Source organism: Lutra lutra, chromosome 9 (assembly GCF_902655055.1).
Source record: "Lutra lutra chromosome 9, mLutLut1.2, whole genome shotgun sequence".
Classification (NCBI taxonomy): Eukaryota; Metazoa; Chordata; class Mammalia; order Carnivora; family Mustelidae; genus Lutra; species Lutra lutra.
Window position 1 is genome coordinate 100,284,552 of NC_062286.1, and position 27,343 is coordinate 100,311,894.

The window sequence follows — 27,343 nt, forward strand, 5'->3', positions numbered from 1 at the left end:
TAAGTCTCTAAGGAATCAAGGTCTCCAGGACCTTGAGGGGCTAGCTATCATTGAGAGAAAGGTTATTTATTACCAATAATAAAAATCTTCTCATGAGACCCTTTAGATGTCTATCAGTGGGCCATATGCTTGGGAATGATTCTCGACACTATCTTGGAGGTTTAGAGATAAAGTTTGTTAAAGTAGACTTACAGGATCCTGGTTGGAACTGTTGGGGTAAGGGGTTGGTCAGGCTAGGATTGTCCTTAGCAAAACCTCAAGGTGAGGGCAGTTAAGTCCCCAGGGGAGAGCCACTCTGTCTGTTTCAAGGGCTTGTCAGTAGGTAAGGAATTTTAATGATTTTCTTCTGCCTCTGTTTCCCACATCAGCTAAACTTGAGGTGGGATGGCCTTAACTTTCTCGGCCTCCACACTATGTCATTCCTACTCCATCCCAAACCTGCACACACAGAGTATTTCCCAAAATGACATTTCCTGAGCATCCTTTGGCCACAAAGTGAGTATTCCTATGAACAAATACTTGCTGATGCTTCACAGGTTTATTCCTGTGCTGATCAATACGAGGGGCACGAGAATGTATAAACAAGGACCCCTGGCTCAAAAAGTCTGGAAAGGCAAGATTTAATTACATAAGACAAAGATGAAGCACTGAGGGATGGCATACCACTGGCTACTAAAAATCTCTAAGTGCTCTAAGAAAGGGAAACCAAGCAAACTGGAGCCAGTGAAGAAAGATTTGTGGGAAGAAGCCAGATTTGGACTTATCTTTATTCAAGGTCTGGACCCAGATTAAAAAACAAAAACAAAAACAAAAAACAGAAAAGGAAGGACTTCAAGGCAACCCAGACACCACCCTTGACCTAAAGAAAGGATTGTGAGCCAGAACAGCTCAGAAGGGGGAAAAAAATAAAGATTTTTTTTTTAAAAAACCATCCTGAGACTTCTGCTTCTTTCAGAGACAGAGCAACAGGAACCAGACTTACTCTTTTACCTGAACCCCTCAAAAAAAGGGAAAGAAAGAAAGAACAAACATAGGAAACAACTGTTTTCAAGACACTGAACCTAAGGCAGCAAAGGCCAGTGACCACCCCCCTCCTGACACAGGAAACAAACAAGCTGAGTCCTGCAGCAGAGCCAGCCAACCCCCTTGAGACCTTCCAGGACAGAGTACAGATAGTGGAACTGAGGCAGAGTCTAAAGACTTCTTAAGTAGAGTAGATGGAATTAAGAGTCCTGGAGGCTAAAGCAGCAAAGCGCTTTGGGACAGAGCACTGGAGAGAAGTGAACTACACGGAGAACCCTGGGGGTCAGTAGGCAGAGACTGAACATTCGAAAGGGTAGCGGGCAATGCCTGTGGGTAAGGAGACTACTCAAGGCCAGGAAAGAACCACTCAAAAGCAATAGAGGTTACAGTAATAGGGCTGGGAACAGTGCCTGTTCCTACCCAACAGATGGAAGAAGCTCCTAGTCCATGGGGCAGCGGGTAGTGCTCAGCAAGGTCTTGCCTCAGTTGTGGGGAACAACCAGTTCTAGAATAAGCAAGGCTCTGGACTCAATCAATCATAAAAGCAAGACCCAAAAGAATCAAATTGATTCCAAGTAACTTGACTAAAAGCTCAAGAATATTTATAGGAATACAAAAATACCCAGTATTCCTCTCAATTAAAAAAAAAAAAAAAAAAAACCTATCTGAAATCTACCCAACCTACAAACGGCCAAAGGAGGAAATGCAGACAAACAATAAGCCATTACTCTCAATGCATGAAGCCCTTTCCTGACTCTGCAAAGGGAAGCACATGGCTTCAGCGGTCCTGTTGTCTGGGTTCAGAAAGCATATCAATGTGCAATCCTCTCGGTGACATTTGTCACCATCGGCTACCTTCATTTAAGGAATGTTGTTTGAAAAATAGTGCAGTGAATCTTTTCCAACAGCTTTCTAAGCTAAGGCAAGTCCTAATTACTCCGTTGTTTTTAAGGCTGAACAATTTAAAATAATTGAGGCACTAATTCATCCTTTTACATTTTGTAAAGCTTATCTAATGCAAAACAATTTTATGTCATGAGATACAATTTTATTAGAAATGTTCATCTTGGAAAAATAAACTGATTCTTAAAGATTTGAATATCTATGAATCTTCAAGATAAGTTTAAACAAGTAGCTTGTTTTACATGTGAATCCTTGACAAAATGAACACTGTCCCTATTTACCTCCAAACAATGTCCATTAAAAAAATTCTTAAGGAGGAGTCAAGATGGCGGAGAAGTAGCAGCTGAGACTACTTCAGTTAGCGGGAGATCAGCTAAATAGCTTATCTAAAGATTGCAAACACCTACAAATCCAATGGGAGATCGAAGAGAAGAAGAACAGCAACTCTAGAAACAGAAAATCAACCACTTTCTGAAAGGTAGGACTGGCGGAGAAGTGAATCCAAAGCGACGGGAAGATAGACCGCAGGGGGAGGGGCCGGCTCCCGGCAAGCGGCAGAGCAACGGAGCACAAAATCAGGACTTTTAAAAGTCTGTTCCACTGAGGGACATCGCTCCAGAGGCTTAACCGGGGTAAAGCCCACGCAGGGTCAGCGTGGCCTCAGGTCCCGCAGGGTCACAGAAGGATCGGGGGTGTCTGAGTGTCGCAAAGCTTACAGGTATTAGAACAGGGAAGCCGGCTACAGAGACAGAGCCGACGAGTGAGCTCTAATCTCGGGGTTACCTTGAACCGGTCGCAGGCTCGGTCAGCTCGGAGCGCGGCGGAGGCCAGGGTGCGGGAGTAATTGGGCGCTGTTCTCTGAGGGCGCACTGAGGAGTGGGGCCCCGGGCTCTCGGCTCCTCCGGCCGGCCGGAGACGGGGAGGCCACCATCTTCATTCCCGCCCTCCGGGACTCTACGGAAAGCGCTCATGGAACAAAAGCTCCCGAAAGCAAACCCCAGCGGATTACTCAGACCGCCCCGGGTAAGGGCGGGTAAGGGCGGTGCAACTCCGCCTGGGGCAAAGACGCTTCAGAATCACTACAACAGGCCCCTCCCCCAGAAGATCAACAAGAAACCCAGCCAGGACCAAGTTCACCTACCAAGGACTATAGTTTCAATACCAAGAAGGGCAGCTGAATTCCAGAGGAGGAGAAAGCAAAGCACGGAACTCATGGCTTTCTCCCCATGATTCTTTAGCCTTGCAGTTAATTTAATTTTTTTCTTTTTCACTTTTTTTTTCTTCTGGTGCTAAATTTTTTAACTTTTACCCTTTTCTTTTTTAACGTTTTTTAACTAGTTTATCTAATATATATATATTTTTTTTCTTTTTATATTTTTTCTTTATCGGTTTTCTTTTTTTAATTGTTTCTTTCTTTTTTTTTTTTTTTTTCTTTCTGAACCTCTTTTTATCCCCTTTCTCCCCCCTCACGATTTGGGATCTCTTCTGATTTGGCAAAACCATATTTTCCTGGGGTTGCTGCCACCCTTTTAGTATTTTACTCACTCCTTCATATACTCTTATCTGGACAAAATGACAAGGCAGAAAAATTCACCACAAAAAAAAAAGAACAAGAGGCAGTACCAAAGTGTAGGGACCTAATCAATACAGACGTTGGTAATATGTCAGATCTAGAGTTCAGAATGACGATTCTCAAGGTTCTAGCCGGGCTTGAAAAAGGCATGGAAGATACTAGAGAAACCCTCTCGGGAGATATAAAAGCCCTTTCTGGAGAAATAAAAGAACTAAAATCTAACCAAGTTGAAATCAAAAAAGCTATTAATAAGGTTTAATCAAAAATGGAGGCTCTCACTGCTAGGATAAATGAGGCAGAAGAAAGAATTAGTGATATAGAAGACCAAATGACAGAGAATAAAGAAGCTGAGAAAAAAAGGGACAAACAGCTACTGGATCACGAGGGAAGAATTCGAGAGATAAGTGACACCATAAGACGAAACAACATTAGAATAATTGGGATTCCAGAAGAAGAGGAAACAGAGAGGGAGCAGAAGGTATACTGGAGAGAATTATTGGAGAGAATTTCCCCAATACGGCAAAGGGAACAAGCATCAAAATCCAGGAGGTTCAGAGAACCCCCCTCAAGATCAATAAGAATAGGTCCACACCCCGTCACCTAATAGTAAAATTTACAAGTCTTAGTGACAAAGAGAAGATCCTGAACGCAGCCCGGGAAAAGAAGTCTGTAACGTACAATGGTAAAAATATTAGATTGGCAGCAGACTTATCCACAGAGACCTGGCAGGCCAGAAAGAGCTGGCATGATATATTCAGAGTACTAAACGAGAAAAGCATGCAGCCAAGAATACTATATCCAGCTAGGCTATCATTGAAAATAGAAGGAGAGATTAAAAGCTTCCAGGACAAACAAAAACTGAAAGAATTTGCAAATACCAAACCAGCTCTACAGGAAATATTGAAAGGGGTCCTCTAAGCAAAGAGAGACCCTAAAAGTAGTAGATCAGAAAGAAACAGAGACAATGTACAATAACAGTCACCTTACAGGCAATACAATGGCACTAAATTCCTATCTCTCAATAGTTACCCTGAATGTTAATGGGCTAAATGCCCCAAGCAAAAGACACAGGGTATCAGAATGGATAAAAAAACAAAACCCATCTATATGTTGCCTACAAGAAACTCATCTTAAACCCGAAGACACCTCCAGATTTAAAGTGAGGGGGTGGAAAAGAATTTACCATGCTAATGGACATCAGAAGAAAGCAGGAGTGGCAATCCTTATATCAGATCAATTAGATTTGAAGCCAAAGATTATAATAAGAGATGAGGAAGGACACTACATCATATGCAAAGGAACTGTCCAACAAGAAGATCTAACAATTTTAAATATCTATACCCCTAACGTGGGAGCAGCCAACTATATAAACCAATTAATAACAAAATCAAAGAAACATATCAACAATAATACAATAATAGTAGGGGACTTTAACACCCCCCTCACTGAAATGGATAGATCATCCAAGCAAAAGATAAACAAGGAAATAAAGGCCTTAGGGCGCCTGGGTGGCTCAGTGGGTTAAGCCGCTGCCTTTCGCTCAGGTCATGATCTCAGGGTCCTGGGATCGAGTCCCGCATTGGGCTCTCTGCTCAGCGGGGAGCCTGCTTCCCTCTCTCTCTCTCTGCCTGCTTCTCTGTCTACCTGTGGTCTCTCTCTGTCAAATAAATAAATAAAATCTAAAAAAAAAAAAAAAAGGAAATAAAGGCCTTAAATGACACACTGGACCAGATGGACATCACAGATATATTCAGAACATTTCATCCCAAAGCTACAGAATACACATTCTTCTCTAGTGCACATGGAACATTCTCCAGAATAGATCACATCCTCGGTCCTAAATCAGGTCTCAACCAGTATCAAAAGATTGGGATCATTCCCTGCATATTTTCAGACCACAATGCACTGAAGCTAGAACTCAATCACAAGAGGAAATGTGGAAAGAACCCAAATACATGGAGACTAAACAGCATCCTTCTAAAGAATGAATGGGTCAACCAGGAAATTAAAGAAGAATTGAAAAAATTCATGGAAACAAATGATAATGAAAACACAACAGTTCAAAATCTGTGGGACACAACAAAGGCAGTCCTGAGAGGAAAATATATAGCGGTACAAGCCTTTCTCAAGAAACAAGAAAGGTCTCAGGTACACAACCTAACCCTACACCTAAAGGAGCTGGAGAAAGAACAAGAAAGAAACCCTAAACCCAGCAGGAGAAGAGAAATCATAAAGATCAGAGCAGAAATCAATGAAATAGAAATCAAAAAAAGCAGCTGAGCAAATCAACAAAACTAGGAGCTGGTTCTTTGAAAGAATTAATAAGATTGATAAACCCCTGGCCAGACTTATCAAAAAGAAAAGAGAAAGGACCCAAATAAATAAAATCATGAATGAAAGAGGAGACATCACAACGAACACCAAAGAAATACAGACAATTATAAGAACATACTATGAGCAACTCTACGCCAACAAATTTGACAATCTGGAAGAAATGGATGCATTCCTAGAGACATATAAACTACCACAACTGAACCAGGAAGAAATAGAAAGCCTGAACAGACCCATAACCAGTAAGGAGATTGAAACAGTCATCAAAAATCTCCAAACAAACAAAAGCCCAGGGCCAGATGGCTTCCCGGGGGAATTCTACCAAACATTTAAAGAAGAACTAATTCCTATTCTCCTGAAACTGTTCCAAAAAATAGAAATAGAAGGAAAACTTCCAAACTCATTTTATGAGGCCAGCATCACCTTGATCCCAAAACCAGACAAGGATCCCAACAAAAAAGAGAACTACAGACCAATATCCTTGATGAACACAGATGCAAAAATTCTCGCCAAAATACTAGCCAATGGGATTCAACAGTACATTAAAAGGATTATTCACCACGACCAACTGGGATTTATTCCAGGGCTGCAAGGCTGGTTCAACATCCGCAAATCAATCAATGTGATACAACACATTAATAAAAGAAAGAACGAGAACCATATGATACTCTCCATAGATGCTGAAAAAGCATTTGACAAAGTACAGCATCCCTTCCTGATCAAAACTCTTCAAAGTGTAGGGATAGACGGCACATACCTCAATATTATCAAAGCCATCTATGAAAAACCCACCGCAAATATCATTCTCAATGGAGAAAAACTGAAAGCTTTTCCGCTAAGGTCAGGAACACGGCAGGGATGTCCGTTATCACCACTGCTATTCAACATAGTACTAGAAGTCCTAGCCTCAGCAATCAGACAGCAAAAGGAAATTAAAGGCATCCAAATCGGCAAAGAAGAAGTCAAACTATCACTCTTCGCAGATGATATGATACTCTATGTGGAAAACCCAAAAGACTCCACTCCAAAACTGCTAGAACTTGTACAGGAATTCAGTAAAGTGTCAGGATATAAAATCAATGCACAGAAATCAGTTGCATTTCTCTACACCAACAACAAGACAGAAGAAAGAGAAATTAAGGAGTCCATCCCATTTACAATTGCACCCAAAACTATAAGATACCTAGGAATAAACCTAACCAAAGAGACTAAGAATCTATACTCAGAAAACTATAAAGTACTCATGAAAGAAATTGAGGAAGACACAAAGAAATGGAAAAATGTTCCATGCTCCTGGATTGGAAGAATAAATATTGTGAAAATGTCTATGCTACCTAAAGCAATCTACACATTTAAGGCAATTCCTATCAAAGTACCATCCATTTTTTTCAAACAAATGGAACAAATAATCCTAAAATTTATATGGAACCAGAAAAGACCTCGAATAACCAAAGGAATATTGAAAAAGAAAGCCAAAGTTGGTGGCATCACAATTCCGGACTTCAAGCTCTATTACAAAGCTGTCATCATCAAGACAGCATGGTATTGGCACAAAAACAGACACATAGATCAATGGAACAGAATAGAGAGCCCAGAAATGGACCCTCAACTCTATGGTCAACTCATCTTTGACAAAGCAGGAAAGAATGTCCAATGGAAAAAAGACAGCCTCTACAATAAATGGTGTTGGGAAAATTGGACAGCCACATGCAGAAAAATGAAATTGGATCATTTCCTTACACCACACACGAAAATAGACTCAAAATGGATGAAGGATCTCAATGTGAGAAAGGAATCCATCAAAATCCTCGAGGAGAACACAGGCAGCAACCTCTTCGACGTCAGCCGCAGCAACATCTTCCTAGGAACATCACCAAAGGCAAGGGAAGCAAGGGCAAAAATGAACTTTTGGGATTTTATCAAGATCAAAAGCTTTTGCACAGCAAAGGAAACAGTTAAAAAAACCAAAAGACAACTGACAGAATGGGAGAAGATATTTGCAAATGACATATCAGATAAAGGGCTAGTGTCCAAAATCTATAAAGAACTTAGCAAACTCAACACCCAAAGAACAAATAATCCAATCAAGAAATGGGCAGAGGACATGAACAGACATTTCTGCAAAGAAGACATCCAGATGGCCAACAGACACATGAAAAAGTGCTCCATATCACTCGGCATCAGGGAAATACAAATCAAAACCACCATGAGATATCACCTCACACCAGTCAGAATGGCTAAAATTAACAAGTCAGGAAATGACAGATGCTGGCGAGGATGCGGAGAAAGGGGAACCCTCCTACACTGTTGGTGGGAATACAAGCTGGTGCAACCACTCTGGAAAACAGCATGGAGGTTCCTCAAAATGTTGAAAATAGAACTACCCTATGACCCTGCAATGGCACTGCTGGGTATTTACCCTAAAGATACAAACGTAGTGATCCGAAGGGGCACATGCACCCGAATGTTTATAGCAGCAATGTCTACAATAGCCAAACTATGGAAAGAACCTAGATGTCCATCTACAGACGAATGGATAAAGAAGATGTGGTATATATACACAATGGAATACTATGCAGCCATCAAAAGAAATGAAATCTTGCCATTTGCGACGATGTGGATGGAACTAGAGGGTATCATGCTTAGCGAAATAAGTCAATCGGAGAAAGACAACTATCATATGATCTCCCTGATATGAGGGAGAGGAGATGCAACATGGGGGGTTGAAGGGGTAGGAGAAGAGTAAATGAAACAAGATGGGATTGGGAGGGAGACAAACCATAAGTGACTCTTAATCTCACAAAACAAACTGAGGGTTGATGGGGGGAGGGGGTTGGGAGAGGGGTTGGGGTTATGGATATCGGGGAGGGTATGTGCTATGGTGAGTGTTGTGAAGTGTGTAAACCTGGCGATTCGCAGACCTGTACCCCTGGGGATAAAAATATATGTTTATAACGCTGTAAAAAAAAAAAAAAAAAAGAAAGAAAGGATGAATCCCCAAGTTTTGTAGCAACATGGACGGGACTGGAAGAGATTATGCTGAGTGAAATAAGTCAAGCAGAGAGAGTCAATTATCATATGGTTTCACTTATTTGTGGAGCATAACAAATAGCATGGAGGACAAGGGGAGATGGAGAGGAGAAGGGAGTTGAGGGAAATTGGAAGGGGAGGTGAACCATGAGAGACTATGGACTCTGAAAAACGATCTGAGAATTTTGAAGGGGTGGGGGGTGGGAGGTTGGGGGCACCAGGTGGTGGGTATTGTAGAGGGCACGGATTGCATGGAGCACTGGGTGTGGTGCAAAAATAATGAATACTGTTATGCTGAAAAAAATAAAAAAATTAAAAAAATAAATAAAAAATAAATAAATAAAGTGAGGGGGTGGAAAAGAATTTACCATGCTAATGGACATCAGAAGAAAGCAGGAGTGGCAATCCTTATATCAGATCAATTAGATTTGAAGCCAAGGATTATAATAAGAGATGAGGAAGGACACTACATCATATGCAAAGGAACTGTCCAACAAGAAGATCTAACAATTTTAAATATCTATACCCCTAACGTGGGAGCAGCCAACTATATAAACCAATTAATAACAAAATCAAAGAAACATATCAACAATAATACAATAATAGTAGGGGACTTTAACACCCCCCCTCACTGAAATGGATAGATCATCCAAGCAAAAGATAAACAAGGAAATAAAGGCCTTAGGGCGCCTGGGTGGCTCAGTGGGTTAAGCCGCTGCCTTTCGCTCAGGTCATGATCTCAGGGTCCTGGGATCGAGTCCCGCATTGGGCTCTCTGCTCAGCGGGGAGCCTGCTTCCCTCTCTCTCTCTCTGCCTGCTTCTCTGTCTACCTGTGGTCTCTCTCTGTCAAATAAATAAATAAAATCTAAAAAAAAAAAAAAAAGGAAATAAAGGCCTTAAATGACACACTGGACCAGATGGACATCACAGATATATTCAGAACATTTCATCCCAAAGCTACAGAATACACATTCTTCTCTAGTGCACATGGAACATTCTCCAGAATAGATCACATCCTCGGTCCTAAATCAGGTCTCAACCAGTATCAAAAGATTGGGATCATTCCCTGCATATTTTCAGACCACAATGCACTGAAGCTAGAACTCAATCACAAGAGGAAATGTGGAAAGAACCCAAATACATGGAGACTAAACAGCATCCTTCTAAAGAATGAATGGGTCAACCAGGAAATTAAAGAAGAATTGAAAAAATTCATGGAAACAAATGATAATGAAAACACAACAGTTCAAAATCTGTGGGACACAACAAAGGCAGTCCTGAGAGGAAAATATATAGCGGTACAAGCCTTTCTCAAGAAACAAGAAAGGTCTCAGGTACACAACCTAACCCTACACCTAAAGGAGCTGGAGAAAGAACAAGAAAGAAACCCTAAACCCAGCAGGAGAAGAGAAATCATAAAGATCAGAGCAGAAATCAATGAAATAGAAATCAAAAAAAGCAGCTGAGCAAATCAACAAAACTAGGAGCTGGTTCTTTGAAAGAATTAATAAGATCGATAAACCCCTGGCCAGACTTATCAAAAAGAAAAGAGAAAGGACCCAAATAAATAAAAATCATGAATGAAAGAGGAGAGATCACAACGAACACCAAAGAAATACAGACAATTATAAGAACATACTATGAGCAACTCTACGCCAACAAATTTGACAATCTGGAAGAAATGGATGCATTCCTAGAGACATATAAACTACCACAACTGAACCAGGAAGAAATAGAAAGCCTCAACAGACCCATGACCAGTAAGGAGATTGAAACAGTCATCAAAAATCTCCAAACAAACAAAAACCCAGGGCCAGATCTCCTGAAACTGTTCCAAAAAATAGAAATAGAAGGAAAACTTCCAAACTCATTTTATGAGGCCAGCATCACCTTGATCCCAAAACCAGACAAGGATCCCATCAAAAAAGAGAACTACACACCAATATCCTTGATGAACACAGATGCAAAAATTCTCAGCAAAATACTAGCCAATAGGATTCAACAGTACATTAAAAGGATTATTCACCACGACCAACTGGGATTTATTCCAGGGCTGCAAGGTTGGTTCAACATCCACAAATCAATCAGTGTGATACAACACATTAATAAAAGAAAGAACGAGAACCATATGATACTCTCCATAGATGCTGAAAAAGCATTTGACAAAGTACAGCATCCCTTCCTGATCAAAACTCTTCAAAGTGTAGGGATAGACGGCACATACCTCAATATTATCAAAGCCATCTATGAAAAACCCACCGCAAATATCATCCTCAATGGAGAAAAACTGAAAGCTTTTCCGCTAAGGTCAAGAACACGGCAGGGATGTCCGTTATCACCACCGCTATTCAACATAGTACTAGAAGTCCTAGCCTCAGCAATCAGACAGCAAAAGGAAATTAAAGGCATCCAAGTCGGCAAAGAAGAAGTCAAATTCTCACTCTTTGCAGATGATATGATACTTTATGTGGAAGACCCAAAAGACTCCACTCCAAAACTGCTAGAACTTGTACAGGAATTCAGTAAAGTGTCAGGATATAAAATCAATGCACAGAAATCAGTTGCATTTCTCTACACCAACAACAAGACAGAAGAAAGAGAAATTAAGGAGTCAATCCCATTTACAATTGCACCCAAAACTATAAGATACCTAGGAATAAACCTAACCAAAGAGACTAAGAATCTATACACAGGAAACTATAAAGTACTCAGGAAAGAAATTGAGGAAGACACAAAGAAATGGAAAAATGTTCCATGCTCCTGGATTGGAAGAATAAATATTGTGAAAATGTCTATGCTACCTAAAGCAATCTACACATTTAAGGCAATTCCTATCAAAGTACCATCCATTTTTTTCAAAGAAATGGAACAAATAATCCTAAAATTTATATGGAACCAGAAAAGACCTCAAATAGCCAAAGGCATATTGAAAAAGAAAGCCAAAGTTGGTGGCATCACAATTCCGGACTTCAAGCTCTATTACAAAGCTGTCATCATCAAGACAGCATGGTACTGGCACAAAAACAGACACATAGATCAATGGAACAGAATAGAGAGCCCAGAAATAGACCCTCAACTCTATGGTCAACTCATCTTCGACAATGCAGGAAAGAATGTCCAATGGAAAAAAGACAGCCTCTTCAATAAATGGTGTTGGGAAAATTGGACAGCCACATGCAGAAACATGAAACTGGACCATTTCCTTACACCACACACGAAAATAGACTCAAAATGGATGAAGGACCTCAATGTGAGTAAGGAATCCATCAAAATCCTTGAGGAGAACACAGCAGCAACCTCTTCGACCTCAGCCGCAGCAACATCTTCCTAGGAACATCGCCAAAGGCAAGGGAAGCAAGGGCAAAAATGAACTATTGGGATTTCATCAAGATCAAAAGCTTTTGCACAGCAAAGGAAACAGTTAACAAAACCAAAAGACAACTGACAGAATGGGAGAAGATATTTGCAAACGACATATCAGATAAAGGGCTAGTGTCCAAAATCTATAAAGAACTTAGCAAACTCAACACCCAAAGAAGAAATAATCCAATCAAGAAATGGGCAGAGGACATTAACAGACATTTCTGCAAAGAAGATATCCAGATGGCCAACAGACACATGAAAAAGTGCTCCACATCACTCAGCATCAGGGAAATACAAATCAAAACCACCATGAGATATCACCTCACACCAGTCAGAATGGCTAAAATTAACAAGTCAGGAAATGACAGATGCTGGCGAGGATGCGGAGAAAGGGGAACCCTCCTACACTACATGTTGGTGGGAATGCAAGCTGGTGCAACCACTCTGGAAAACAGCATGGAGGTTCCTCAAAATGTTGAAAATAGAACTACCCTATGACCCAGCAATTGCACTGCTGGGTATTTACCCTAAAGATACAAACGTAGTGATCCGAAGGGGCACGTGCACCCGAATGTTTATAGCAGCAATGTCTACAATAGCCAAACTATGGAAAGAACCTAGATGTCCATCAACAGACAAATGGATAAAAAAGATGTGGTATATATACACAATGGAATACTATGCAGCCATCAAAAGAAATGAAATCTGCCATTTGCGACGACATGGATGTAGAACTAGAGGGTATCATGCTTAGCGAAATAAGTCAATCGGAGAAAGACAACTATCATATGATCTCCCTGATATGAGGGAGAGGAGATGCAACATGGGGTCTTAAGGGGGTAGGAGAAGAGTAAATGAAACAAGATGGGATTGGGAGGGAGACAAACCATAAGTGACTCTTAATCTCACAAAACAAACTGAGGGTTGATGGGGGGAGGGGGGTTGGGAGAGGGGGGGTGGGGTTATGGACATTGGGGAGGGTATATGCTATGGTGAGTGCTGTGAAGTGTGTAAACCTGGCGATTCACAGACCTGTACCCCTGGGGATAAAAATATATGTTTATAAAAAATAAAATTAAAAAAAATTTCTTAAAATATTTTAATAAGATTCTGAAAGTATAATGCATTTTTTGTCAAAAATTCTATTTTATTAAAAATTACCTTTGTACAGATCTGTTTCATAAGATAATTTACTTAGTTTTAATAAAAATTTCTCTATTATTATTATTTATATAATACATATTTCTATAACTATGATTTCTATTATCAGTTTCTATTTTAGAGAGAATACAAGACATGGTACCTAATCTGAGTACTACCAAAATTGTTCTCAGGATGCCTGGGAGGCTCAGTGAGTTAAAGCCTCAGTCTTTGGCTCAGGTCATGATCGCAGGGTCCTGGAATCAGCAGGGAGGCTGCTTCCCACCCAGCACCACCCCCCCTGCCCCACCCCGCCTCCTTCTCTGCTTACTTGTGATCTCTGTTTGTCAAATAAATAAATAAAATCTTTACTCAAAAAATTGTTCTCAATTTTTAAAAATGTTCATTTTCTCTGGGCGCCTGGGTGGCTCAGTGGGTTAAAGCCTCTGCCTTTGGCTCAGGTCATGATTGCAGGGTCCTGGGATTGAGCCCCACATCAGGCTCTCTGCTCAGCAGGGAGCCTGCTTCCTCCTCTCTCTCTGCCCACTTGTGATCTCTGTCTGTCAAATAAATAAATAAATAAATCTTTTTTTTTTAATGTTCATTTTCTATTAATCTCAGGAAACAAACAGGGTTGCTAAAATGGAGGGAGGTCGGGGGATGGGATGGCTGGGTGATAGACACTGGGGAGGGTATATGTTGTGGTGAGTGCTGTGAATTGTGTAAGACTGATGAATCACAGATCTGTACCCCTGAAACAATATATTATATGTTAATAATAACAAAACAAAACAAAAAAACTGCCAGCCAAAAAAAATGTTCATTTTAAGATGACTAACTGAAACTGATCTTCATAATCAGGTGATCACACATTGTAATGTGCCCAGAACTACCATACCTACTGTCCTTTTCAGTCTCAGAAGTGGCCCAATTTTATTTTTTTAAATGAGACTTTTTTTAAGATTTTATTTATTTATTTGACACAGAGAGAGAGATCACAAGTAGGCAGAGAGGCAGGCAGAGAGTGGGGGAAGCAGGCTCCCTGCTGAGCACGGAGCCCAATGTGGGGCTCGATTTCAGGACCCTGAGATCATGACCTGAGCTGAAGGCAGAGGCTTAACCCACTGAGCCACCCAGGTGCTACAAGAAGTGTCCCAATTTTAGACAAGGTATTATAGGGTAACCCATTCATAATGGACGTGAACACACTATACTTTCCAAAGTGACCTAATCCTCAAATACAACCACAAGAAGTGATTAGACTAACGTACCCTAGAGTCAAAAATGAAATCAGAATGCAGGCCCAGAGTTTCCAGATTGCCTATTTTCTATATGGCTTTCTAGGTATTTTTTTTAAAAACTGGGGGGAGAACACTCACAATTGAAAATGACCCACCCCTCCCAAGCCCCTAACTCCTGGGTATAAGGTAGCTTATTAAGTCCTTACCAGCTGTTTTCATTCCCTTTCCTCAACTGTAAGATTTCCCAAGGGAACTTCTAAGATTTTTTTTATGCCGAGTCTATACCAGTATTACCAATTACATTCAACTATCTGGCACTCAGAAAAAAACAAAGAAATGAAGATCCCCAAAAGCTAGGACATTCTGCCCACCATCTCCTTTGGTGAGAATCTGCCCACAGTAACGAGAACAAGGGGCTGCTGAACCAATGGAAAGACCTGTGGATAGAACTTTCAGATCTCAGATAGAGTTATGACCTTTAGGGGACAGGCAGAACGGGGTAAGGCTCCTTAACACCTTCTACAAAGAAACAAGAAGGAATGGAAAGTCACAGAAAAACAGTGAGGAAATAAGTAACCGTGTTTACCCAAACAATGAGGATGGTGAAGAGGAATGGTAGCCTTCTGGAGTCTCCATCAGTGACACCCTTATGGATGTCATCATGCCCACCAGAGCATACCAAACAGATTTATATAAATATACACCGTACTGTGGAGGACCGTCTATATAAAACAATGGGTTATGCAAGGGGTTTTCCAAGGCCACTGAGACCACATCCAATTTCTACCTTATAGGATGACTCTGGAAACTGACCCACGCTCAGACAAGAGTTCACCACCAATCTGCATCCCCAAACTTATCAGCAAAGGCATGTGAAATCAAGGGAACCAAAACTAATGCCTCAAGGAAATGAGGAAGATACAGCCGCACATGAAGAGGGCAAGCATGAGAAGAGCAAGGGCCTCCTACAGAAGAGGCAGCAGTGACTCAGGGCAAACACACCCTGTTATCAGGATATCTGTGTTAGCCAGACTCTTGGACTGGGGAGAACTGAAAGTCTCAACTTTTTATAACAATGGCACCCATTTTCTTTAGAGGTATAAATACTGAACTCACCAAACACACATGTGTGGGCTCCTGATTTGCCAGTGTGAGTCTCTAATATGCAGGTCACTATGCTTATTCTATTAATTATGTTTATACTTCTGGTGGTCCATAAGTACAAGGCTGGGGGAGGAGGAGTCAAGATGGCGGAGAAGTAGCAGGCTGAGACTACTTCAGGTAGCGGGAGATCAGCTAGATAGATAGCTTATCTAAAGAATACAAACACCTACAAATCCAACGGGAGATTGAAGAGAAGAAGAACAGCAACTCTAGAAACAGAAAATCAACCACTTTCTGAAAGGTAGGACTGGCGGAGAAGTGAATCCAAAGCGACGGGAAGATAGACCTCGGGGGAAGGGGCCGGCTCCCGGCAAGCGGCAGAGCAACAGAGCACAAAATCGGGACTTTTAAAAGTCTGTTCCGCTGAGGGATATCGCTCCAGAGGCTTAACCCGGGTGAAGCCCGCGCGGGGTCAATGTGGCCTCAGGTCCCGCAGGGTCACAGAAGGATCAGGGTGTCTGAGTGTTGCAGAGCTCACAGGTATTAGAACGGGGAAGCCAGCTACAAAGACAGAGCCGAGGAGTGACTCTCAGCTCGGGGTTACCTTGAACCGGTCGCAGGCTCGGTCAGCTCGGAGCGCGGCGGAGGCCAGGGTGGCGGGAGTCATTGGGTGCTGTTCTCTGGGGGTGCACTGAGGAGTGGGGCCCCGGGCTCTTGGCTCCTCCGGCCCAGAGACTGGGAGGCCACCATCTTCATTCCCGCCCTCCGGAATTCTACAGAAAACGCTCAGGGAACAAAAGCTCCCGACAGCAAACCCCAGCGGATTACTCAGACCAGCCCCGGGTAAGGGCGGTGCAACTCCGCCTGGGGCAAAGACGCTTGAGAATCACTACAACAGGCCCCTCCCCCAGAAGTTCAACGGGAAACCCAGCCAGGACTAAGTTCACCTACCAAGAAGTGTAGTTTCAATACCAAGGAGAATTCCAGAGGAGGAGAAAGCAAAGCACGGAACTCATGGCTTTCTCCCCATGATTCTTTAGCCTTGCAGTTAATTTAATTTTTTTTTTCTTTTTCAATTTTTTTTCTTCTGCTGCTAAATTTTTTTAACTTTTACCCTTTTCTTTTTTAACATTTTTTAACTAGTTTATCTAATATATATATATATTTTTTCCTTTTTATACTTTTTCTTTATTGGTTTTCTTTTTTTAATTTTTTTTTCTTTCTTTCTGAATCTCTTTTTATCCCCTTTCTCCCCCCTCACGATTTGGGATCTCTTCTGATTTGGCTAAAGCATATTTTCCTGGGGTTGTTGCCACCCTTTTAGTATTTTACTCACTCCTTCATATACTCTTATCTGGACAAAATGACAAGGCGGAAAAATTCACCACAAAAAAAAGAACAAGAGGCAATACCAAAGGCTAGGGACCTAATCAATACAGACATTGGTAATATGTCAGATCCAGAGTTCAGAATGACGATTCTCAAGGTTCTAGCCGGGCTCGAAAAAGGCATGGAAGATATTAGAGAAACCCTCTCGGGAGATATAAAAGCCCTTTCTGGAGAAATAAAAGAACTAAAATCTAACCAAGTTGAAATCAAAAAAGCTATTAATGAGGTGCAAACAAAAATGGAGGCTCTGACTGCTAGGATAAATGAGGCAGAAGAAAGAATTAGCGATATAGAAGACCAAATGACAGAGAATAAAGAAGCTGAGCAAAAGAGGGACAAACAGCTACTGGATCACGAGGGAAGAATTCGAGAGATAAGTGACACCATAAGACGAAACAACATTAGAATAATTGGGATTCCAGAAGAAGAGGAAACAGAGAGGGAGCAGAAGGTATACTGGAGAGAATTATTGGAGAGAATTTCCCCAATATGGCAAAGGGAACAAGCATCAAAATCCAGGAGGTTCAGAGAACCCCCCCTCAAGATCAATAAGAATAGGTCCACACCCCGTCACCTAATAGTAAAATTGACAAGTCTTAGTGACAAAGAGAAGATCCTGAACGCAGCCCGGGAAAAGAAGTCTGTAACGTACAATGGTAAAAATATTAGATTGGCAGCAGACTTATCCACAGAGACCTGGCAGGCCAGAAAGAGCTGGCATGATATATTCAGAGTACTAAATGAGAAAAACATGCAGCCAAGAATACTATATCCAGCTAGGCTATCATTGAAAATAGAAGGAGAGATTAAAAGCTTCCAGGTTAAGTACAAGGCTGGGCATTCACTTTGCCCAAATCTCCCAAATAAAACTACAACCAGTCTTCAAAATACTGCCTTAAAACAGGATCCCATCTAGGCACAAGAGACCACTGGTAAGTGAAAGCTAGGTGAGCAGTGGGCACTGTTCAAGAGCTGTGGGGGTAAAAATAAAAGCTATGCCCAGACCTCCACAGACCCAATGGAGTCACAGTGTACACCAGCCCATTTCCAAGGAGACATGTGCTCTTCCCTTATCAGAGAAATTCAACAGCCAAAGGGCAACAAGAAGACTGTGTTCTACCATCAGGTAAGAGTAACTAGTGCTATCAAAGAACGTTAAGTACAGAGACCCATCTGGTGGACAGTCATTCTACAGTGGGCGGAAAGAATCCATGGAAGCGTCATGATCTCCATGACAATACTTCCTGGTTCCACCAGGTCTGCATGGGAACAGGTCCACTATCCAGGAGAAAAATCTGCCAGCCCCACAGACCTGAGGAGGCATCAAATGCCAAGAGAAGAGCCAGTCACATCACTTACAGAAGCTCCCTAGAACATGAGGCTACAGAAATGGAGATCGGCAAGGAAGGAAAATATCTTTCCAAATTTCCAGGATAGCAGGGCGTTTCTTTGATATGCTTTGTAAGTAACTTAAATAGAAGTCCACTTGTTCATAATGAATGAGGAAAGTTTGATGATGCCCTTTGAAAGGAAAGCTAGTCTCTTCCAAAAGGCCAAAAATATCCCTAAGCAAATGGGGATTTTATTTATGATGTACACATCTTTCCCAAGTGTCCTGGTCTTTGGAAGGGAGTCTAGGAAATAACATGCTCTCTACATTCCTCAGTCTCTCTTGCAAAGCCTGTGAAGACTCAGAGTCTGAGCCAGTGGCCTAACGGAAAGTACAGTTTTCCTAGAGGCAGCAAGCAGGAATGGCTCCAGAATTTCTATTTAGATGGGGCTTGGCTGCACCAATTCAGTGGAAGGAAGGCAAGAGGCTTATCTTGAAGCTATCTGCGTACCACAAACCCTTCACTCTGACTTACATCACACAGTACTTTGACCAGCTGGCAGGACTGAGGGAGACCCACGAGGCAGAGGGCTACAGATCCCATAGACACTCATAGGCCCACCACTGTTGTAGATGAGAGGGAACTATACCTCTATCCTGACCATAGTGCTAGGAAAGACTGTCCTCTAAGACAACACTACTCAAAGGGAGGGCAACAGACCATTGTCTGCTCCAAACTGTGCAAATCTGTAAGGATGTAAGTATAGACCACAAGAGTGTTCAAAAACTTCTAGAGCAATCTGATGTTGCTGTGCATTTTTAATGTATTGGTCTCCAGTATCAAACATTAAAAACAAACAAACAAACAAAAACTAACAAAAGTACCACTCTAACTAAGCAAGCCATCCCTCCACTTAACAACTCTCCTCAGGCATCCAGGCCCAGGAGGTGAGATTCAGACTGTAAGCTGGTCTGTCGTGAGTGAGGACATGGGACAGGGGAAGAGGACAGGGAGAATGGGAAGGGGTAACTGTGGCCTCATGTGATCCTCAAGTATCGTTAAGTTCCCTTGTAGTTTACAAGAATAGGAAAGGCCCTAGGCAATCGTAAATGCTGGAAAAGATCAAATAAGCCCATTCTACTGGGAAATAGAAAAAAAAATTAGCCAGAATTTTGAAGTGAAACCAAAAGATAACTGGGCTCTCCCTCAACATTGGTGTGGAGCACGGTTTAGCAAGACTGACCTCGCTCTCGGGGCATACAGCTTTGTGTGACTTACCCTTCACTACTGATTAGGGCCCAGACCCAGTGAAGTCTAAAATCAGAAGACTGAGAACCTACAAGTTACTTCTGTAGAAACAAAGAGACATTCCCAAGATTATGGCTGGATGGCCATTAATCAATTTGTATTTACCTTAGTGCCCTTAATCTAACATTCGTACCTGACTGTTCATTCCCACCTCTCTCCTATTGTCTCCCCCGATTCCACTGCCATCCAGCTGGCTCCCTCACTTATGAGTTAAACAATTCCTGATACCTACTCACTATTCATTTGTAGGAAAATTAGGCTTTAACTTTTTAAACATTATAATTCGACTATCACTATGAAAAACTCAGTTTTTCCCTCTGGCTCTCTCCCTCTAGGTAGCAATGGATACGTCCTATTTACCTGAATAACAGCATAAAATTATCATGTGAAACAAAGGAGAGACACAAAGAATCATTTCAAATGAACGAATAATTTCATTTGAGAAAAAAGTCTTAAACTGCATTCCTCTCTTTAAAATGAATAACCAAGGGGCGCCTGGGTGGCTCAGTGGGTTAAGCCGCTGCCTTCGGCTCAGGTCATGATCTCAGGGTCCTGGGATCGAGCCCCGCATCGGGCTCTCTGCTCAGCGGGGAGCCTGCTTCCTCCTCTCTCTCTGCCTGTCTCTCTGCCTGCTTGTGATCTCTGTCTGTCAAATAAATAAATAAAATCTTTAAAAAAAAAAAAATGAATAACCAATATGCCAGTGATCAGTAAAATCACCTCCCTGTATATAGAAACATTTTTATTCATACAAACTTTACTTCAACAGTAAATGCCCTTTCTTGCTTTCTCGAGATCAAGACATTTCACTACACAATTAATTCTCATATGGTTTTCCCATAACATACCCTAATAAGATGTGGAGAAAGGGTTGTGGAGATAAGAAAGTTCACAGTTTACATTTAAGATTTTAGTTATTTTATTCTCCAAGTCCGAGACAATTTACATGCATCCATATATGAATGTATCTACATGCAGGCACACATACTCATACACATTCCTTGCCTTCATTGTGAACTTTCTCATTAAGAGTCCCAAATAAACCCCCTTTTGTTGAACACCAGAGGCCAGCAATATATACCACTATTGTGTCAAGATGTTCACCAGACTGTCCTTGATAGCAGTTAAAGCCTATAGGCTTTAAATCATTGCTGTCCAACAGAAACAGAACACAACCCACAGATAAGAGGCACCAATATAATTTTAAATTTTCAATACATTATATTATGTAATTAACATAAAAATTATTAATTAGATGTTATGCCATCTCTTTGTACTAACTCCTTGAAATCCATGGTGTATTTTATATCTATAGCACATTTCAGTTGGGACTAGCCACATTTCAAGAGACAGAGAGAACGCCCCATCTTCTCCAAGCTCCTGACCACCTTCTATGTGCATGGCCCATAATCCCCCAAGCCCTGCCCACACATGGAAGAGTTGGCTACACAGCTAGGTCTGTAAAGGTGTCCCTTGTACCACAATCCTCATACAGACACACTCACAAGACCCCTGTCCTGTGGGCCAGTAGCTAGGTGTTCTGCTACAGGAACTTTCTACAGGAAAGTTCTGTCCTGCCTCTGGCTGGGCTGGATGTCAGGTTACTGAGGACCAGCAGGTCACTGAGAGGGCCAAAGGAAGGAGCTCTAAGAAGCTGTAGACCTTTGGTACTCTTATTCTCCTGGCTAGAAAGGAGGAGGATTAAGATATGCGCACACGCATGCACACACACGTATGTGTTAACATGCACTTTAAGACTTCCTGTGGCAGGGCCCCTTGGTGGTATAGTTGGTTAAATGTCCAACTCTTGGTTTCAGCTGGGGTCGTGATCTCAGGTTCGTGAGACCAAACGCCATGTTGGGCTCCGCACGCAGCTTGGAATCTGCTTAGGACTGTCTCTCCCTCACCTTCTGCCCTAACATGACATGTGTGTGTGCACATGCTCTCTCACTTTCTCAAATAAATAAATCTTTAAAAAAAAAAAAATTCTGTGGCAAAGTTTTCTTGTCCAGAGAGAAAAGAATCAGCTCTAAGATTCCCCCACTCAGCAGTGGATCAGTCTCCAACAGGACTAACACATGATGTCTTGAAGAGGTCTTCTTGTGAACACACAGCCACCAGTTCACCTTGAAGGGAGCCATTAACGCTTTCAGGCAACCAGGGCTCCACTTTGAGTCCTGGGCCCATTTAGTACACTGTACTCGTTGGCTTAAAGAACTTCATGTGCCTCAGACATTGACCACTACAGCCTGTATTTGGTAAAACCAGATGCATATATGAGAGAGCAAGCAAGATTAGTCCCAGATAAAGAGTACTCAAGAAATAATCTGTTCTAATGCATTTCGAGGTGTTTTACTTAGACAACAACTATATATGATTTTGAACACTAAAGAGGTTGTTTGAACTGAAGAATCTGAGCTGACACCAAGCAGGTCTCTGGTTTCCCATAATCAATCACCATGTGTTTTACCCAAGAAAGCTCTTTCTGAACACAACTGAAATCCTGATAATATCCAAGAGAGCCAAGACTGGAGTTATAAGGATTCTGCGTCTCTCTCATGAAGATACTAACTCCTTAAAGGAGATGAAGACCAGGTGAAAAATGGCAAACCACAGGTGAAAAACAAAATATGAGGGAGGCCATCAAACAGCAGGTATTTTCTTGGGCCTGGGCTCCCACTGCTGTTCAGCCTCTTTGGGCCCGGTGCTCTCTATGGGGCACACCTGATGGCAATGCTCAAAAATGCTTCACCTGAGGAATGCTGAAACATTCAATTAAAATATGTAAATGTACCACTAAAGAGATTAAAAAGAACTCAATTACAAAGGCAGTGCTTCCTTTCAGAAGCTTAAACACCAGGACAGGACTAATTACAGAGCAGTGAGTCACACTGCTTCCTTGGGTATAATTCACAGAAAATGTTTTTCTACCTACAAATGCACTCCACTTGATCTGCCTCAGAGAACAGAACTGAAAGGTCATTTTCTGTGTTATTTTTTCAAAAGATTAGCTATTAATCTAGCTCCTTGGAGGCAACTTCCCACATCATTGTCAAAGCATCAAGTCTCATTTTTTAAAGGTAGGGTTAGGTTAGGGATCCTCTACCAGTGAAGAAGTCCCAATATTCCTTTTCCTTTTCCAAAGTCAACCATGACCCTGTGAACTGAGCAAACCCAAGAGCAATCCCGCCCACTCAACAAGTTACCTGTTTGGAAATCAAAGGAAGAAGGCTTTATTCCAGAAAACATCACCACAAGGAGAAAATCAAAAGCAGTAGCAGAGATTTTACCTTTTAATTTTTTTTCACTTGCAACTGCAATGATGCTCTTCAGGAAGAGACCTCTCCAGGTACTAAAGAAAAGCAATGCGCCCAAATAAACCTAAGAACTTCAAGAGGAGGAGACAAATCTCCTCCCATAAACACAGGGTATGGCAGGCAGAGCTGATGCTACAAGCACAATTGCCTTGGCCTTGCCCCTGACATAGGGAAGAGTTTGGAATCCTCTGGCAGGTCAACTGTTAAATCTCTAAGCATCAAACCACAACTGCTGATAACAGTTCACTTAACCTTTATCCTCTTTATTCACATCTAAGAAAAGAGGGAAAACTCAAGAAGACCAGGTGCATTAAGCCAGGCCCCCTTTCCAGTACAGTCTTAGCTCCAGGTTTGATCAGTCAGGGCTCCACCAGCACAGTCAAGGAGAAGACATGGTACACAAGAAGGATTCAAATGGCTGTGCCTTCAGAAGGACACGGGCTCAAATGCCAGCAAACACTCTGAGAATACTCTAGGCTATAAGAGCAAACTCTTCCATTTTAGAACATATTTAAGATTCCAATATTGCTTCTGTCCTTTGGCATTTTGTCTCTAACATCTCCATCTAACATCTCATTTCTTTTTAGTTCTTTAAAGTCTGTGAAGGAACACAGTGTCACTGCCTTCTCCCAAAAGAGAAAGTACGCCTCTGGCAGATATATGGCTCTACATAGGTGAAGGGAAGTGGGGGCTCATTGAGTCCCCTGGTCCTTTGATTTGGTCATTCTCACATAAAGCACATCTCCTAACTCATGGCGACCACCATGACTGAGCTAAACCACTTCCATCCACCTCCTCCTTTCCACTGAGACATCTCTGAGCTCATTATCACATTATGAAAGTGCTCAGATTCTTCAGCCTCCTTTTGGAGGCTGGAACTCTCACCCTCTACTATAACCTATCATGGTCCTTGACTCACTCCTTCTCATGTGTATCCCCCAGTGAAGTAGCACTTGCAATATAAATGTATTCTTTTCAGTAATGTTAATTTCCTCCACTAGCACTGATTAGTTACTGGTGGTTTTGAGGAAGCTTTCCATCACATCCTTTGTCTGGGGTGCTCACTCTAACTTCAAATCTGACATTCTCAGGGCACCTGGGTGGCTCAGTCGGTTAACTGATGGCCTTCAGCTCAGGTCATGATCCCAGAGTCCTGGGATCGAGCCTCACATCGGGCTCCCTGCTCAGCAGGGAGCCTGCATCTCCCTCTCCCTCTGCCTGCTGCTCCCCCTGCTTGTGCTCTCTCTCTCTCCCTCTCACTGTCAAATAAATAAATAAATCTTAAAAAAAAAAAATCTGACATTCTCCTGGCACCTGAATGCATCTTGTGACCTGTGCTAGAGGGGCAGCACTATCTCACAGATACCCACTTAGTAAAAGACACCTGAATGTGACATCAGACCCTCCAGAAGAACAACCAATCCAACAAGACATAACAGGTTCATCAAATAGGGCTGGGATTATAATCTCAACAGCATCCTTGGCCTCAGCATGGAACATCTTTGGCCTGAACCTTCCTGAAGAACTTTGTGAACAACATCAAAGCTGCTCTCACTTTCCATTTACTGGAGTTCCATCCCTCTTCCCACAGTAGCTATGAACCAACTGTGCAGAAAGGCTATGTGCTGGGGGCAGGGCCACTATGCGTCTGTGAGTGGGTATCTGTGTTGGAACAGGATGTGCGCTATGGATGTATATCTACATGTGAGGACAGTGATAAACTCTGATTAGTCAATCTGTTAAAATTAGAATTTGTGCCAGTCAGTGACCCCTTCCAAACTCCCCTTAGCCCCTTATACTTTGAAATACAAAACTGGATTTATTATGGAACAGTACCCCTTCTAGTCTTCAAATTCCTTAAAACATCACCAATACTGTCTACAGATGTTTCTCTTTGATGAGGGGAATGTTCTATCTCCATACTGTCTACTGCAATAACCACAATCGGCTGTCGAGCACTAGAAATGTGGTTAATGCAACTTAATTAAATTTTTTATTTTAGTTCACTCTAAACAGCCACTTGTGACAAGTAACACTGTACTGGACAGTGTCCAGACAATCTTTCTTACAAATTCTCTGGGACGGAAACATCAACTTGGACGAGTCTCTCCCCTCAGCAGAGGGGACAAGCAAAACAGAAACTGACATCTTGGGGCACCTGGGTGGCTCAGTGGGTTGAAGCCTCTGCCTTCGGCTCAGGTCGTGATCCCAGGGTCCTGGGATCGAGCCCCGTATCGGGCTCTCTGCTTGGCAGGGAGCCTGCTTCCTCCTCTCTCTCTGCTTGCCTCTCTGCCTACTTGTGATTTCTCTCTGTCAAATAAATAAATAAAATCTTTAAAAAAAAAAAAAAACCAGAAACTGACATCCTAGGAGACATGCTTCCTGACATCCTTGCACCTGTGCTGACTGCGCTACACTCCCTTGATCCTCCTGCTCGGCGGCAGCGTTTCTTGACCTCAGCACTACTGACATTTGGAGCCAGACAATTCTTTGTTGGGAGGGCTGTCTTGTGGATTCTGGGTTTTTGGTAGCATCCCTGGCCTCCACTCACTGGAAGCCAGTAGCCCATCCCCCTTCCTCAGCCATGACAGTCAAAAATGTCTCCAGACAATGCCCAATGTCTTTGGGGTGCACAAGTGGGCAGAGTGGCAGAAGAGGAAGAGGAAGAAGCAGGCTCCTTGCTGAACAGGGAGCACGACGCAGGGCTTGATCCCAGGATCCTAAGATCATAACCTGAGCCGAAGGCAGACACTTAACCAACTGAGCCACCTAGGCACCCCAAGAATATTCAGATTTAAACAGGATGAAAACTAAGCAATCTTCATAAAATTTCAGGACACCAAGGAACATAAACAGGATTCTAGAAAGGGAAAAAAGTTACAAACCAACAAAGCAAGGAAAATGTGGTGGTCAGCAAACATCATCACAGACACACCAGAGGCAGAACAAAACACGTGGGAGTTCTGAAGAAAAGGATTTTTGAACCTAGAATCCTTTATCCATCCAAACTAACAATCGAGTATAAGGAACTACATAGACCTTTCAGATTTCTATGTCAGAAAGTTCACTTTCCAAACATTCTTCCTAGAAAAACTTACTTGAAAATGGACTTAAGCACAAACAAAAAAGCAATTCAAGAATAGTAAAGAAGGTAGTGGACCCAGGGTGCAAGGACAGGGGCCTGGGACCGAGTCTGGGCAGCAGGGGACCCCAAGACCACTTGGGCCGGGAGCTGGTCATGGTGCTCAGGGAGGAAAACTGGTCCCATGGGACAGGAACTGAGGCTGATAGGGAGAAATGTGGCAAAGGTGTGTGCTAAAAGGGACATTAGTTTGCCAATTCCTTATTTAAAAAAAAAAAAGTGTATAAATAATTACCTTTCTTGCCTACTGCAGACGTGACCTGTCCTGCAACAGAGCGGTGACAGTTTTGTGCTCCTATCTCCATCCTTCAGGACAGCCCCACTCCCTGGGGTACCCCACCTCAAGTGCTGACACAGAGACATCTAAGGCTGTCCACTCCTGGTCACCAGTGCCAACAGACCACTGCAGCTGATCACACTCTGTGACCTCCAGTGCTTACCCCAGTGTGGCTCCTCTGGTCTGCCTTGGACTTGGATCTTTATTCTCTACCACTTGCTAAATCATCAACTTCCCCAATCATGCTGGACACAACACCAGTCCAGGCTAGGAAGTGGGAAAAGGGGAATTTAAAACAGGGAGGTAGCTAATGTCACCCAAATGGAGGGTTCGATTGTCAAAGGAAGTTAAAACTAAGGAAGGAGAGCCTGTTACAGAGAGGGAGGGAAGGAGGAGGGAGGGGGTGTCATACACAGGTGGGGAAACTTACAGGCTTTGGGGTAGAAACCAAAACCTTTCTTCAAAAAGATTATCAGCCCTTCCCCCTGTCTTGGCTCAAGGGATCAATGAAGAGTCTCTTTGGTCTGGTCCTTTTAAAAAAAGACATACAAATAGATGCTTATCTAAAAACTCCCAACAGGGAAGTGAGTAAGAAGCTCCCTAAGCATTTCTTCTGCGAGATTAAAGTGACTAGAGATAAATTTATCCTATCAACAATGATAAGGTTCACATAACAGGACCTTAAAATGGACCTCGGGCATTGCTCTATATTAGCTCTGTACAAAATCAACAAATCTAAATGATACTTTAAATCAACCAGAAATGAGTTCTGCTCCTATTCAGAATCATCAATTTACTTTCTGCATTTTATCTGATAGATGCACAAATCAGCAGTCAGAAAGACTTAACAAAGTATTCTTTGAAAGCAGAA

At 42.2% G+C, this 27,343-nt stretch overlaps 1 protein-coding gene and 1 long non-coding RNA gene across 7 annotated transcripts in view; one reads left to right on the forward strand and one right to left on the reverse strand.

Annotated features, from left to right (window-relative positions):
* DTD1 (D-aminoacyl-tRNA deacylase 1) overlaps positions 1 to 27,343 on the reverse strand; it is a 205,911-nt gene that overhangs the window by 49,924 nt on the left and 128,644 nt on the right. The window lies entirely within an intron of this gene.
* LOC125109166 (uncharacterized) lies at positions 272 to 21,800 on the forward strand. The gene is made up of 4 exons (XR_007130143.1): positions 272 to 415; positions 15,321 to 15,324; positions 19,492 to 19,498; positions 21,788 to 21,800. It is a non-coding gene; the product is annotated as an uncharacterized LOC125109166 (long non-coding RNA).